Below are 16,166 nucleotides of genomic sequence, written 5' to 3'. Positions count from 1 at the left end.
CATCAGCTAGTGTAGCTAGTAACTGCACCTCACAGTTGTGGATTTTCTACGGATCCGCTGCATTACGACTTTGACAAAAATCCGTCACCAAATAGGACGGAAGTTACAAATGTCAGGTGGCCCACAAACTGACAGGAAGTGATTCACAAATGTGCAAAACCCATTTCACAAGTACAAATGGATCCGCAAATATCACATTGTATATATGTTTTGGTGAAACTGTTTACATTTGTAAAACCTACAACATTTTATGTGAAATTAAAATATGTATTTACAGAGTAAGTTGTGCATATTTGCAAATCCCTATTTTTGTGGATATAATTTTACACAACACAAATAAAAAATACGTTTGTAGATAGTGAGATATTTGTGGATCATGGTACACATTTGTGCATTGTCCTCTGTGGGATACAACCATTAAAGTCCAATAAAAACTTCCATATTTTTCCATCTCGTTCATTACTTCAACAGTTATTGTTTGAGGAGGGGTTTTTTTGTCTTATATTGTCTTTACAGTCCAAGTGATGGATATGTTTATATTCTGAATCGCAACAGCACTTCATATCCAGTAGTCATTTGTTTTTGCTATTTTGTAAAGAGAACTGAAAAACTATCTAACATCTGCTGATATTGTAGCTTTTTTTTCATTATTGCTTTTATGAATTATTTTGTTCCAGGTATTGTGTGTACTGAAAGAAGATGCGGCAAAATTTGGGTTTAAACAATATTTTGTGGCCTTTCTCTGTTGTAGGGGGTGGTGAGGGTTGGGGATGGAGGTAATGCCCATTATTTTTTATTTACTTACTCATTTTGTCATGTCGTGTCTGAGGTGTTGTCTTTTGTGCTGCACACGAAAATATAATAAAGATATTCTAAAAAAAAAGGAAAAAAAAAAAAAAAAAAACAATATTGTGTGTACCTTAATTGTTATTATTTGAAGATGACTGCCATAAATTGATTATAAAATTGATTCAGATATGTGCAGATATGGGAAATAGCATAATCTAGCATTTAGAAAAAAGTTATTTAAGGGCATTTGACTATTCTTCTTTAATTCAGGAACAAAATGAACACATTATACATACAGGTATGTGGTACTTAAATAAATACTACAGCAAATATAACGAAAATTGTATCATCTTATTTAAAAAAATGCATCTTGATAAAATGTTCAGCTTTATCACCCAGACATACCACCTCCATGCACACCGACTGCATTGGTATCATTATCAAAGTAATTATTATCTAAATATTAATTAATAAATTATTATTATTATTATTAATAGTATTATTATTATTATTATTATCATTACTGCTATTATTAAAACCAAGAAATTGTTATGTTCTCAATTTTTAGCTTTAAAGTGTGAAATCTGATTGCACAATATTTTCAGGGAATTATAGTATCAATATAACAACTTTAAAGGGCAGAACAATTGAATCAATTGTGACTACCACACCAAATTATCTTCCAAGTGAACAGAACAATCCAAAGAGATGTCAACTTGTCACTATTTGGGGATTTTAACCAGATGTGAAAGTACCTCAAGTCCTCAACACCTCATGTTGTTGAAGCTTTCTAGGGTAGTGACTGGGCCAATAAGATCTCTGGTTTACAAACAGACCGAGATAACCGTCCACTACGCAACCAAATCCTACAAGCATCAACAACCAGACCAGATGGGTCAGATGATGTGTAGACACTATAATACAGGGCAGAGCAAATTTCCCCATCTGCAAAGTCTTTCAAAGTTAAGTAGCAGTCTATTCCACACATACTCATTTTGCCAGGTCACTGCTCTTTATAGTGGTGTTATGGAAGCATCACCATGGCAAGGGATGCAAGGAGGCTCAAAAAGCTGGCAAAAATGGCTTGCTGTGTCACTGAAATGGCTGAGCTTGGACTCCCTGAAGAGTGTGGTAGAAGTGAGGATGAGGAACTTCATCTTAAATAATGCCACCTACTGCTTCAAAACCATGCTGGTGCAGCTATGGAGCAACTTCAGCCTCTGGCTCATCCGTCGAATGTGAGGCAAGGAGCACTTTAAGCGTTCTGTTACACCTAACGCTACCCTACCGCTCAGTGCTCTCTGCCCTGATGGTGCTACCCTTTACCTTATCTTCTCTCATCTTATCTAAACTGCACAGATGTGAAGGCATAACTGATAATGCAGCTCTGTTTTTCTTCGCTTTTTTTTGTGACAACAGTGCCCTCAATGTCTCAGGCAATTGTCAATGTCAGAATCAATATACATCCTTAATCATCATCAAACAAAAACAGTAAAATTTTTGCATTTGGGAAATACATCAACCTATCACGACAAAATAATTACATTGAGTCTTACTTAAAAAAGACACCAAAAGTAAATTAACTTCTTTTTATAGATATGCAATCAGCCAAGATTACATTTTCAAAGTAAATCTGCCTACCACTGATTCCAGCTCTTAGAGCACAGCCGTCTGCTATGCAATGTAAATTTTCAAGTTCAGTGCAATCAACAACTATTGAAATTATTATGCAGATAGATTGCAAGTTTGTGATACAAGAAGTCTGCAACAAGCTTATTTACAAGCCACCAACCATCGAGGAAGAAAATTGTGCCTAGTTAGATGATTCGAGTTGATTGCATTGCTGTTTTTTTTTTTGACCCCAATCAGTTGTGAGGAGCTTCAAGTTGAAGCCAAGACATTTACTGGCTGGTTGGACTGTGTTGTTGGCCTGCTAAATGACACAGATCCAGTTTCTATGCCTGGCAGTACGCTCAAACACACACGCTCATGCACGCTTGAACACACACACACACACACACACACTTATATATATATATATATATATATATATATATATATATAAACATATATACACACACACACATAGACAAAAATACAGGCCCTTGTAATTCATGGCAAAACGGCGACTTTGGAGAAAAAGAGCCAAGTCTGTGTTAGCACAAGTATGAGTACTAGTGAGAGTCAGCAATGAATGTTTGCGAGTTGGGTAGAGGGGGGAACTCTAGACCAAGGGCTCAAATAACAAATTCACACCGCAGGTGGTGCTCAGCTGCAGTACACCCCCAAGGCTCTCTGCAGCATGCATGAGGGCATCTGTCATGTAAATGAATCAGAACTAATGAAATGGAAAGGGACTATAGCACAGGAAAGATCAGGCTGTGATGGCAGGTACAGACCTGTCCATGAAAGAAGGTTGACATACAGCCTAGGATCTGGGTTGCGGTATCAAACCAAATTACTAAAATCTGCCCGATATATTTCACAGGGACGTAGGCTTGACTTATTTCCAAGTGTTATGGCAAGAAATTATTACTGGTGAATTGATGTTTTCAGTCTCAAAAAAAGATAGTCCTAAGCAATGATTAAGTGTATGGGCCACAAAACCCGTTCTCAGCCTCGTCTTAAATCATTCAGTCTGATCGGACAAGCGCTCTCTCTCTCTCTCTCTCTCTCTCTCTGTCTGTCTGTCTCTGTCTGTCTGTCTGTCTCTCTCTCTCTCTCTCTCTCTCTCTCTCTCTCTCTCTCTCTCTCTCTCTCTCGGAAGCTGGGATATCACCTCATTGTCCTGTCAAGAGGTACAGCTGTACCTTAGGGGCTTGACAAATCAAAGCTGATGAATGTGGGCCACCTTAAATCTTGCTGCTAGCTTATGATCGAGGGAGAGGCTGTAACAGAGAGCCCGGTTTGAAATGGCTTCTCTGACTGAACAGGCCGTGAGAAAGAGCCTTGAGATTCCTTCCTCTACCACAAACCCCATCTCCACTCACAGATGACTTTTGCTGCAGAATCAATACAAGAAACAGCTGCCTCTTCAACCTCCTTCAACACCCCCTAGCTCGTAACACACACACACACACACACACACACACACACACACACACACACACACACACACACACACACACACACACACCTATAGTTGCATTTTAATCTACAGTATTGTGACTTTGATCTAAAGGGAAACAACTCCGCAGCAGTTAATAAGGACGCTATCACATCTACCTCATTTCGGCCGGACTTTCGGACTTTTCAGTTTGATCTGAACCGAAAACACAGATGTGAAACCTCCCCTTGACCACGGTCTGGACCAAACAGCTGAACCTTGGTCTGACAAAAAGAGGTGGTCTCAGGCCGGACCAAACAGCCAAAACTTGGTCCGACAAAAAGAAGTGGCTTCAGTCCGGATCAAACTGAACCATAGTCCAGGTTGTTTCTAGCGTGAAAACATTTTTTGGATAGTTCAGACTTTCGGACCAATTACAGGAAGTTCAAGCAGTCTATCATCTGAACCGGAAAAAGCATGAATGGGCCGCAGTAGCGCGTGGGGAGAGGAGGACACCAGCAAATTTATAAGTGAAATATGGTCCAACAACATAATAAAAAGTTAAGTGCAAAAAGCTCATAAAAATGCCAACACTTTCACAATAATAATATTATCATAGTGGCAGCAAAATTAATCTGTTCATTTTTCTCCATTAATTCAAACGATGATAGAAGGCTATCCGCCTAACCGACATCACGCCGACGTCAGACACACACCCATCTACAAACCAATCAATGTCAAGTATAGGGAGACAGGATGTAAGTATGTCATGTGAAGTTCTTTAGTGCACTTACATAATCGCAATGTGAAACCAAAAATAACCGGATCAAATGTGTACAATTTAACAAAAACATGAACCTTGGTTCGGACCTTGGTTTGGACTTTCAGGTGTGAAAAGGCCCTAAGAGCAGACAAAGTGGTATGCCACCTGAAAAACAGACAGGTGAACAGAGGAGCAGTGAGCACTATCCACCTGCGCTCATTAACTCCTATCGGTAAAATAACACTGAGATCCCTGCATGTATAAGTGCAGACTAGGATAAGATCAATGCACTTCTATGCCTATCAACATGGGGATCGCTGGTTTCAATCCCCGTGTTACCTCCAGCTTGGTTGATTATCCCTACAGACACAATTGGTCATGTCTGCAGGTGGGAAACCGGATGTGGGTATGTGTCCTGGTTGCTGAACTAGCGCCTCCTCTGGTCGGTCGGGGCGCTTGTTCGGGGGGGAGGGGGAACTGGGGGGAATAGCGTGATCCTCCCATGCACTACGTCCCCCTGGTGAAACCCCTCACTGTCAGGTGATAAGCAGCAGCTGGCGACTCCACATGTATCGGAGGAGACATGTGGTAGTCTGCAGCCCTCCCAGATTGGCAGAGGGGGTGCAGCAGCGACCGGGATGGCTCAGAAAATAGGTTGATTGGCCGAGTACAATTGAGAAGAAAGGGGGGGGGGGGTCCCAAAAAAAAATCAATTTATGTCTGACAGTAGAAATTATGCCTGGCTACACATCATATACTATGATTATTTTCGATATCCCAAAATAGACATTTAACTCATATTTAGTTGTAATACAGTAGTGTCTGCCTTTGTATAAAGACCTCATTGAGTCAATCAATTCGATTTGGATAGTAAAATATGTGAATGCAGTCGGGGGTGAAACACTGCAGCACAAGTGGAGTTTTAAAGAATTTCCATTTCTGATAATTTGACTAGAGTATCATTTCCACTGAAAACATTAAAAATGTGGTTTAAATCAATGGTAAACATTAGGGGCTGAATACAATATGACAACACTGCTTATGTGTCCCTCTGGATTAGAAGACACTGGTTTTTATGGCAAGTTGACTATTTACTTGCCAAATATTTCCACTACTTTTTTTCAGTGCCAAGGTCCATCTAGAACATCTCACAGTGTGCTGAACAAAGCAGGTTACACAGCCTTTCAGTTTACCACTTCATTTAATTGCTCATATCAAGTCCCACTTCTAGTGTAAATGCCAAAACCCTTTTGGGTCTTCATAAAACCATTAAGTATTCTCACACTGCAAATCATTATCTTGGCCTAAGCCACTATTGTATCAATACAAAAAGTGCAGAGCAAGTACTAAACTAAAAACTATGTCCACTGTGGGAGGGAAAAAAAACATATTGTTTATTGGAATTAAATGAAAAACTATCACACAGCATTTAGTAAACCACTAAAGTCAACCAATCAGCCCCATACGATTTGGAAGTGGTATCTCTAACCTAATACCAAAATGGGGTGTGCCAGACAAGAGTGACAATGTTGATTTATTGGAATATCAATCACACAGCTGTTTAAAAAAAAAGAAGCTAGGACTGTACATCTTATTCAAATAAAAACCAACATAGCTTTGGACTGTGCCGGTGGAGAGAAATAAAGTCAACAAAAATATTATTTATTTATTTATCTATTCATATTATTATTTATTCGATATTACTCATCTCTGACTCAACTAAATAGATTTGATCAATGGCAATGACTGAATAATTAAAAAGTCTCCAGAAAATGAATGGGAAAAATAAAAATGTGTTTTACAAACAAAATATAATCAAAGTCTTATCATTTCACATTGCCGTCCTTTCACAATAGAAAACTGAAATTCTGAGTAATCTTGACATGGTTCCACCCTCTAATTTTGGGCCATCTGTGGGTACAATAAATGCATGGCTCATTGACGAGTTTCATTCATGTTAGTGAATTATTGATAACTCGACAACAACCCAAAATTTAAGACAACAACATTTACCACTTTTATTTTTTAAAGATAGTGGTTTTTCAGAATCCCCAAAACAGCAACACCAATGACTGACCTGGCTCAAAGTCAAGATTGAGAGGTTCAAATATGAATATTTGGAAGAATCACCCTAATTTCTACAATTTTGTAATGAGGAAAAAACAACCTATTATTTTAACTGTATGGAAAGGCCACGACTGCCGACAGCAATATAATTTGTACAGAAAAATATCATCAGCTACAGTAGCTACACTTACTGCCTTATTCCATAAACAAGAGAATACTTCTCTAAATGCCTGCCTATCACATGCCAAATACAACAAGTGCGTCATTGTATTGGCAACAGAAATGTCTCCATTTTTATTTACTTAAAAAACATGTTGACAGCAGAACAGGGTTGCCTGACCAGCGGAAAGGGTACAAACCCTCACTAACAAGGAGTACAGCAGGGGGAGAAACTGAAAGGTAAGACTTTAGATAGTTGCTTTATAATGGAATATGTTAGGAAAAATAAGTCAGGGGAAGCACTCAAAGATAATCCAGCAGTTAAATCTTTTCCTCCTCCTGAGAATCATTTTGGCTATTTTGAGATAAAATTGAACGTTTTTTAGGACCAAAGGATCACAGTAAAAGAAATCAGGATAAAGAGGGGTTTTCTTCCTCACTTAAAAGGCACTGATCCCGTCTCTCCACACATACAAGGCAAACATCATTTTTCGGAAAATTCTGTCATTAGTGTCAAAAAACACCTAAATTAACAACTTCAGTACTCATTACATGCACAAATAAAGCTCCCTTTTTGTGAGGGTTTGTATTAAACACAATAAAGAATTGTTTCTTATCCGATGCGAGGGTCTAAGGACAGGATGTTGTGTTGCTGTAAAGCCCCTTGAGGAAAATGTGTAATTTGTGATATTGGGCTACACAAATAAAATTGACTTGACTTGACTTAAAGTTACGAGGTATTTAAGATATTGGAAAAATTAAACCAAGTCCTGAGACCTATCTCAAGTGTTGCGGTAGGATACTAAACAAGTCTAAACATCAAGAAAGCTGATAAACAATTGTGTATCACTGTTAATTAACCAGACTGCTGAAGTAACAAATGATTTCCAATATTTTGTTGCTGTGATTTTGCACTGCAAGATTTTGCCCTTTACAATTTCAGGTGGGCAGGGTTAGCAGTCATTGAGTATGTGATTAGCCTTGTTTGAAATAAGGTCAGTGTAAAGCTGTGCTACTGACACCAGATCAAGCACAATGATTACCATTTACATCAAACGTTATGGTTTGGCTTGGTTTTTAGGTCCTGTTTACACCTGGCATTAACATGCATCTTGGGTGATCCGATCACAAGTGGACAGCTCTAAGTACAGGTGTGAATGCCCCAAAGATGCAGTGAGGACGCATTGAGATCCGATTGCTCAGACCATATTCGAAGGGGGTCTGGGCCATATATGGCCACATTCTTTTAGCAGTGTGTACGCAAATGTGTCCTAGGCCACACTGAAGGACCGCCTACTCAACCAATGTCCTCTGCTTAAGCGGAAGTACATACTCATTCACACAGCAGCGGCGTCATATTATGGTCTTTTCAGATGGTAAGTGACACTCCACCTTCATACTTGCTTGGATCCACGGGGTCTCAATGCACTCCTCATATGAATAGACAGGCAGACAAGTGTTCCACAAGTAAATGCCAGACACGCTATATGTGGTAACCATGGAAACGGCTTCTGTGCACTACTGTATCCCTGCTGGTACAACTGTATTTTCTTTATAGGCTATCGCAACATACTGAAATACATCTTCTAGAAATATTGAAAGAAATTGTCTATTAATAAATAAATAACATAACTGCTTTCAAATTAGTTCAGTTAGTTTACTAATGAGTTGAGTTTAGTTGAGATATATAACTTGTTGCTCCGCCTGACAGATTGCCCGAGCCTCCCTACCTGCCCACTCGCCTTTTATTGAAAACTAATTACTTAGGCGCATCAACTGCTCACCGTCCATTTTTATGCTGATGACACTCAGTTATACATGCCACTAAAACCTACAGAACCCACAGAGCCTAGCAGCCTAGCAAATCTCACATCTTACCTCTCTGATATTAAATCCTGGAAGTCTCAAAATTTTCCCAAAATTTAAAGATGATAAGTCTGAGGTCATTCTGTTCGGCCCCTAAATTCTATCAGCCCTTTTGGCACTAATCTTCGTGGTCTGTCAAATAGTATTAAGCAGGCTGCAAGGAATCTAGGGGTAATATTCGATGCTAACCTCTATTTTGATAATCAAATCAAAAAATTGTGTTCAGTCATGTTTCTTCCAGCTCAATGTAATCTCTAAAATTAGGTAATTTTTATCAATTGCTGATCTACAAAAAGTTGTACACTCTTTTATCTATTATATCAGCCAGCAATCCCTCCACCATCTCCAGTTGGTACAAAACATCACTGCTCCCCTCATTACTGGGACAAAGAGGCATGATCACATCACCCCCATGCTTGCCTCCCTACACTGGCTCCCTGTTAGATTTAGATTTTTTTTTTAATTTGATTGCTCACTTTTAAGGCATTTAACGGTCTTGCTCCTAAATACATCTCTGATTTATTGACCTGGCATGCACCCTCTCGACCATTAAGATCCATAGATGGAGCCCTGCTGGCTATTCCCAGGTCACGGTTTGTCACAAAGGGTGATCGGGTTTTTGCTGTTAAGAGTCCCCACACTATGGAAGTCTCTGCCTACTGAACTCAGACAGACTAAGTCTCTAGTCACAGAAAGTTGAATCAGTTCATCTGGACACAACGTTTATCACCCAGTAATATGTTGTGTCCAGATGAACTGATTCAACTTTCTGTGATTTCCTTACCTGGATTATTGAGCATGCATCAAGACACTAAGTCTCTAGCTTCTTTTAAATCTCTTAAAATCTTTCTCTTTGTGAAAGCTTTTGGAAACGTTTGATATTTGTTTTTATTTCTTTATACCATTTTCATTTCTGTTTACAATTTCAGTTAGCAGACACTTTTACCCAAAATGACGTACATCTATCTGAGAGGTAGTTGGCTGTTATAGCATTAGGAGTCTAAGCCACAGACTCTTACTGGAGACTCGTCCCAACCAGGGTCTGAATCCCCGATCTCCAGCGGGAATGCCAGTATTCTTACCCATTGAGCTACCCAGCTGCTATTTATTTAGTCTTATTCATTTATTGTCTTTACCTCCCCTGTGCTCATGTCCTTTGGTCTTAAACTCATTTTTGCCTTGTCTGGTTTTTATTTCTTTTGTAGAACACTTTGTAACATTATTAATAAAAGTGCTATATAAATAAAGTTTATTATTATTATAATAAACTTTTATTGTTATTATATTGTCTCCAAAAACATAGTTATCATTTGGAATTGGAATAAGAAGTCCCTGCATAGTCTGCATAGGTCCTATGATGGCCTGGCGGCCTGTTCTGGGTGTCTCCCCACCTGCCGCCCAATGACTGCAGGCTCCAGCATCCCCATGACCCTGAAGACAGGCTAAGCAGTTTGGATAATGGATGGATGGACGTTTATTATTACAACTGTTTAGAAAACAGTTTTATATCACACAGCAAGGATCAGTCTCTCATCCACTTTGTGGGGTGATACTGCAAGTCGCATAGAAAAAAGTTCAAGACAATTCAACTCCAGGAGTGGGGGAGGGGGAGGTGAGATGAGCATGACCACAACAGTTTCACGGGATTGCGCCAGCTTGTCGCTCCACCTGACAGATTGCACATGCCTCCCTACCTGCCTGCTTGCCTCCCGTTGAAAATTAGGTGCATCAGTCACTCACCATCTGAAAAGACCATTAAAATACGAAACAACAATACGCTGCACGGGAAGGGCACTGCTGCCTCCCGCCATTTAAAGAAAAATAATGCATTTGGTCTTTGCAAACGAAAATTATGTACATGTTTATTTGCAATATAGAGCGGGGGAAGTGAGATCCATGTGGAGACGCAATCTAATGCCAGGTGTGAACTGACGTATTTAGAGCTGCCCGCTTGTGATAGCGCTACATGTAAACAGAGCCTTACTGTGCATGTTCCCCAAAATTTAAAATCAGACTGAACCCAGGAGGAAATTTTGCAAGACGCAACATCAGCCAAAACCAAAGTTAGGCCGAATAAGGTTGTGAACACAGAAATTAATCTGCTGGAGTGCTCAGAAATATTAAGCTAGCCTTGGTGACGGAGGTACCTCGTGCTTGGCTGAGCGTCACAAGAAGTACAATTGGCAGCACTGCTGGGTGCGGAGCCATCAGGGGTAATATATCCCACCATTGTAACTAGTGACTCCTATTGCTGGTTGGGCACCTATAAAGCTTGGGGTGATTTGGGAAATGGCATTGGCCTCTGCAAAGGTGATGTTCCCCCAGAGAAACCAGCAGCTGGGAAGTGAAAAGAAGTGGTTGGCCATTGCCTACCAACATGGAGATTGCCGGTTCAAATCCCCGTGTTACCTTCGGCTTGGACGGGCGTCCCTACAAACGCAATTGGCCGTGTCTGCGGGTGGAAAGCCGGATATGGGTATGTGTCCTGGTCACTGCACAAGCACCTCCTTTGGTCATAGGGGCGCCTGTTCAGGGGGGAGGGGGAACTGGGGGGAACAGCGTGATCCTCCCACGCGCTACATCCCCCCAGCGAAATTCCTCACTGTCAGGTGAAAAGAAGCGGCTGGCAACATCTCGTGTATCGACATGGCATGTGGTAGTCTGCAGCCCTCCCCGGATCGGCAGAGGGCGTGGAGCAGTGACTGGGGCAGCTCGGAAAAGTGGGGTAATTGGCCGGATACAATTACGGAGAAAGGGGGGTCAAAAAAAAAAAGAAGTTGTTGGCTGGCTCCATATGTACCTGAAATTAAACACATAACTGACATAACCGGAGCTTCTTTTTTTTCCGGTTGCAGCATAGGCCACATTCATTTGATTTGTATAATGCTAACAGAAGAAATTCAAATGCAAATATTTTCACATAAGAGGCTATAACCATTTGTAAACTGATATATATGGATATGGACATTTATACGAGTTTGTCACTCATGTACGTTTCCATTAGTGACTCATATGCACGTGACTGATCTACACCCTCTTAAACCACCCAAGGGGTTGTGCAATGGTGAGACCATAAGCAAACAAGGGAATTGGTTAAGTCAAACGGAGATGAAAAAGGGAAGGAAATCAAAAAATAATGTAAAACACAAACAGAAATTAATCTGTTGATTAATTTTTTGGTTTAGCTAATCCAAGGGTCTTTGAAAGGTCCTTGAAATTAAGATGCAATTATTTTAGCTACACCTAGGTGCTTATAAAATGGGACGCACTCATCAACTTTTGACCCAAGAGTTGGGTCAAATTTTATTTCTTCATTGTGGACAGTAAAATTACGTGCTTAAAAAACAGTTAGTGAAAAAGTATACTGAACCACAAACAATGGGGAGAAGGTTTGAAAAGAGCATCTGTGAATCAGGATTACATTGCTGTGAATCATTCATTATCTTGTTTGGTTGTACCTTGAAAGGGAGCTGAAATATCAACACAGATACAGGAAAAAAAAGTTTTAATACATTGCAGTACAGGCCTGTTTTTTGCAACGCACACTCAGCAGCTGCTAATGTGGTTACAGTTGGACCAAAATTAGGGGTGTGACGCTGGGCAACGTAAACTGTATGATTCTTTGTTTAACCACATTAGCAGCTGATGAGTGCGCGTCACACGAAACAGGCCTGTACTGCAATGTATTAAACCTTTTTTTCCTTTATCTGTGTTGATATTCTGCTCCTCATTAGTTGAGCAGTTATAACACCATTGACGGTTTCGGAAAAAAATGCTATATATATATATAAAACTTTGTTTAAAGAAACACTCAACAGTAGGGAGAGTGCTCAACAAATAAGGAGAAAAATAATCAAGTGAGTCAAGTAAAGTCTTTATGAGACAGTACAAGCCTGTTTCATGCCATAAGCAATCATCATTGACAGCTGATGATTGTTTATGGCTTATGGCATGAACCAGGCTTGTACTGTCTCATAAAGACTTTACGAGACAGTACAAGCCTGTTTCATGCCGTAAGCAATCATCAGCTGTCAATAAAACTATAAAGGTCTCCGATACTCTGATAATATAAAGCTTCTTAGTTGTAAGTATTTGAAAAAATATTTCCTGGGAATTTGATATTTTCCACATAATTGATCAAATGAAAGATAAGTCCTATCTGCATATAGAGCTGAGATTTTTTTTCAATACCCCTGTTAGCCCACATTTTAGACCCCCCCATCCACTTTGCCAGGTGTGAATTTATCATTTCCACAGATAGGAGTAAATTGTGAGTTTGTTATGAGTTTACCCACAAATTTATGTACAGAGTACCAGATTGATATTGAATTTTTAAGAAGGGGGTTCCTTGTCTGTTTTTTGAAGTTTTAACATATGAAGAATACATCCATCCATTATCCAAACCGCTTATCCAGGAGGTAGAGTAACTTATAGCGAAGTCTATATTTTTTATTGTTGCAAATAAATTGGCAAAGTATTTGGTCAAGTCTGTTAAAGATACAAAATTTTTGGTAGTACTGACATCTTTATAATATTTATGTATCCTATTATTGACACTGGCAAATTGGACCATTGGTTAAGTGCCTCTACTACTGTGTCCACCAGAGGGTCATAGTTTGCCGGGAGGATTACTTCGGGGGTGATCTTAATTCCAAGGCACTCAAAACTTCTTTGGTGGTCATAAATGGCCCCTACCACCGGTTTCTGCCTGTCTTCTTTATTCAGAAGCAGAAATACTCATTTGTCTTTGTTTATTTCATATCCAGAGAAGCTACCACGTGTTTCAGTCAGACTGATTAAGCTGGGAACACTCTCCTGTAAAGCAGTCGAAAATAAGATATCATAAGCGTATAATGAAATTCGATGTTCTGCCCCTCCTATTGTAATACCTAGCTGGCGGTTTGATGGCTAACGTGAAAAGCAAAGGACAGAGTGGGCTACCCTGTCTCGTTGATTGTTGTACATAGATTAAAAGGTGTTGATATGTTGTTGTTTGTCAATATTTCTACAGTAGGGTTTGTGTATAATAGTCAAATCCACTGAAGAAATTACTACCACTACTACCATTACTTTTGGCTGCTCCCATTAGGGGTTGCCACAGCAAATCCACTTAAGAAATACTCAAGGCTCAGCGTTTTCGGTTTTTATTTTTCAAAGCCATCTAGCATGCCGAATTTTGCCACAACAGGACACTGTTACATAGCCTCACATGAACAGGAACAACTTTTGGATCCGTGGAAACATAAAATCCGGGTGAAAATCAGTTTAAACTGATCTGCTACTTTTAAAAAAATCTGGGTATTTTTCGGTGAAAAATTGGTAAAAAAACAAAAACGCTGAGCCTTGGAAATATTTCATCAAATCCATATCTAGGGAGAACATTAAATAGAGAGTCCCATTCTATCCCGTCAAATGCTATACGGGAATCTATTGATAACGCTGCCATAGCTTTAGCATTATGTCTTTCAAGTAACACATTCAGCACCCTTCTAATATTATGAAACTCCTGCCTTTTCATTGCAAACCCATTTTGATCATTACTGACCAATTTAGGGACATATTGTTCTAATCTAGTTGATAATGCTTTGAAGAGAATTTCAGTGTCACACCCAATCAGACTTATGGGTCTAAAGGATGAGCATTTGGTTTCTGGTTTATCTGATTTTAATATTAATGTTATCATAGCCAGTCTTAATGAAGAAGGAAGCATTCCTCTGTTATATGATTATATGATCAAACATATCCAGGAGAGGTTCCACAAACTTATTCTTAATTTTTTTTAAAGAAATCTATTGGTATTCATTCCATTGGGACCAGGTGCTTTTTCAACTGTTGATGCTGGCTATAGCTTCTAAAAGATCTTCCTTTGTTCGTGGACCATCAAGTGTTCTCCTTTCATCCTCTGACAGGGTCTGAAATCTTAAGTGGCCAAGAAAGAGTGACTGCTCCTGCTTTTGTCTTGTGCATTCTGATTTATACAGGAATTTATAAAAGTTTTTAAAGGTGATATCTATTTCAAGTGGGTCTGATGTTAAATTGCCAGATGGTGTCTATATACTATTAATTGCCCTTTCAGTCTATCTTTTTAATCCGCCATGCCAACAGATTTCCTGCCTTCTCAACCTGGTTATAGTATTTTCGTGTCGTCTATAGCATATTTTTCGCCATTTTGGCCATTTTTTAATTTATTGTATTTGGCTCTCATTACATTTAGGTTATTTTGTTTTGCAGGATGGTATAGCTCTCTAAAAAATTTATATATATATATATATTTTCCCCCTTTTTCTCCGCAATTGTACTGGCCAATTACCCCACTCTTCCAAACCGTCTCGTATAACTTAAAACAATTCAGCGTATATAGGCTTTGAATGATTCCCACCTAATGCTGGCCGTTGTTTCATCTCTGTTTATTTCAAAATAAAAAACTATGTGAGTCTCAGTGACTTTAAAAAATTCCAGGTCCTGCAGCCAGAGCACTTGAAACCTCCTGTGAGGGGGACTTTGATGAAATTTAACCAGATAAATCTTCATTGATATGGCTGCATGACCACTTATTACCAGTGGCGGCTGGTGCTAACAATGTTTTTTTTTGGGGGGGGGGGCAATTTAGCTTGGCGCAGCACACCTGACAGCTTTTTTAATGTCCACACAGTCACAGAGTTATTAGGAAGGACAATGTAGCCTATGTCCTTCTTAATAACTCTGTGACTGTGTGGACATTAAAGCAGCTGTCACGTGTGCTGCGCAAAGCTAAATTGGGCACCCCCAAAATTGTTAGCACCAGCCGCCACTGCTTATTACAATACCGTCATACTCACAGTTCTTAATATTGGACAGTAGAGAAAACATGCCAGCAGCCATACCAACATGTACCCTGGTTCTGCTGAGTGGCAGTAGCTAAGTAGAAGTGGGTTTGGCTAGTACTTGGATGGGAGACTCCCTGGGAAATCTAAGTTGCTGCTGGAAGTGGTGTTGGTGGGCCAGTAGGGAGCAATCTTACCTCTAGTCCAAATAAAAACAAAATCCCAGCGCAACAATGAGGACACTGTGCTGTGGGAGATGCTGTCCTTTGGATGAAATGTTAAACTGAGGTCCTGACTCACTGTGGTCATTAAAAGAGCCTATGGCACTTATCGCAAAGAGTAGGGGGTTCCCTGGTGTCCTGGCAAAATTCCCAATCCGGCCACCTAATCATGGAGGAGTTGTGCTCATCCAGTATAATGCAATCACTTTTCTGGCCACCGTACAACTGGCTAATGATTTCCTCCCTCTCCACCTCAAGCTGATGTGTGGTGAGCGTTCTGGCACAAAATGGCTGCCATGCATCACCCGGGTGGGTGCTCCACATTGGTGGTGGTGGTGGAGGGGAGTTTCCCCCCTTCACTCCGAAGTGCTTTGGGTATCAAGATCCGTCCATCCATCCATTGTCTTAACCGCTTATCCTGCTCTCAGGGACGCTGGAGCCCATTTCAGCAG

General features: G+C 39.9%; 1 protein-coding gene across 7 annotated transcripts in view; it reads right to left on the bottom strand.

Annotated features, from left to right (window-relative positions):
- Positions 1–16,166, bottom strand: part of LOC130117222 (RNA-binding protein Musashi homolog 2) — a 400,440-nt gene that overhangs the window by 322,170 nt on the left and 62,104 nt on the right. The window lies entirely within an intron of this gene.

The sequence above is a fragment of the Lampris incognitus genome, chromosome 8, assembly GCF_029633865.1.
Source record: "Lampris incognitus isolate fLamInc1 chromosome 8, fLamInc1.hap2, whole genome shotgun sequence".
In the NCBI taxonomy this organism is placed as follows: Eukaryota; Metazoa; Chordata; class Actinopteri; order Lampriformes; family Lampridae; genus Lampris; species Lampris incognitus.
The sequence above is the reverse complement of the archived record's forward strand: the minus strand, read 5'-3'. Positions and strand labels throughout refer to the sequence as shown.